General features: G+C 61.1%; 1 protein-coding gene across 5 annotated transcripts in view; it reads left to right on the forward strand.

Moving 5' to 3' along the window:
• The window catches only part of CCDC50 (coiled-coil domain containing 50), a 57,868-nt gene that overhangs the window by 46,982 nt on the left and 10,246 nt on the right, over window positions 1-640 (forward strand). The gene's annotated exons all lie outside the window — the stretch shown is intronic.

The following is a 640-nucleotide window of genomic DNA, read 5'->3' on the forward strand; positions in this document are numbered from 1 at the left end:
ACCGGTCACTATGACATGCACTGACCACCAGGGGGTAGACAGTCAACACAGGAGCGGCCTTCTGGTAGTCAGTGCACTCCTACAGCAGGAGCGCTGCTCAGCCAGAAGCTGGGCTCACAGCTGTCAAGCACAGCTGCAGCAGCGGGAGCGTCTTCCACCTCTGGGGCAGCTCTACCAAGCGGAGGCAGCAGACGCAGCTGGGCCAGGACGAACAGGAGCAGCACAGCAGCACCAGCTTGGGCTCCTACCTGGCCGCCTGCTGCTTCACATACTGCTACAACCCTTGGGGGATGTCGGATTTCCTCTGAGGGATCCCAGATTGCAAGAGGGCACAGGCCAGGCTGAGGGACCCCATTGGTGCACGAATCCATGCACCAGGCCTTTAGTGTACTAATATTGTGCTTCATCTCTGGTTATGTTCCCACAGGGGCCAGGTGCACGAAATCTGTGCACTGGGCTGGGGGCGAGGGGGTCCCTTAGCCCAACCTGCCCCCCCTCACATACTGGGAGCCCTCAGGGGATGTTTTACTGATGGCTTAGGCCCGCTCCCTGCTCCCCTTGGGGAGTGGGCCTAAGCCGCAGTCTGGCCTCCCTTTGTGGGAGGCGACTGGGCTGATCAGGGGAAGGCACCAACCAGGCC

The sequence above is a fragment of the Myotis davidii genome, unplaced genomic scaffold (assembly GCF_000327345.1).
Source record: "Myotis davidii unplaced genomic scaffold, ASM32734v1 scaffold260, whole genome shotgun sequence".
NCBI lineage: Eukaryota > Metazoa > Chordata > Mammalia > Chiroptera > Vespertilionidae > Myotis > Myotis davidii.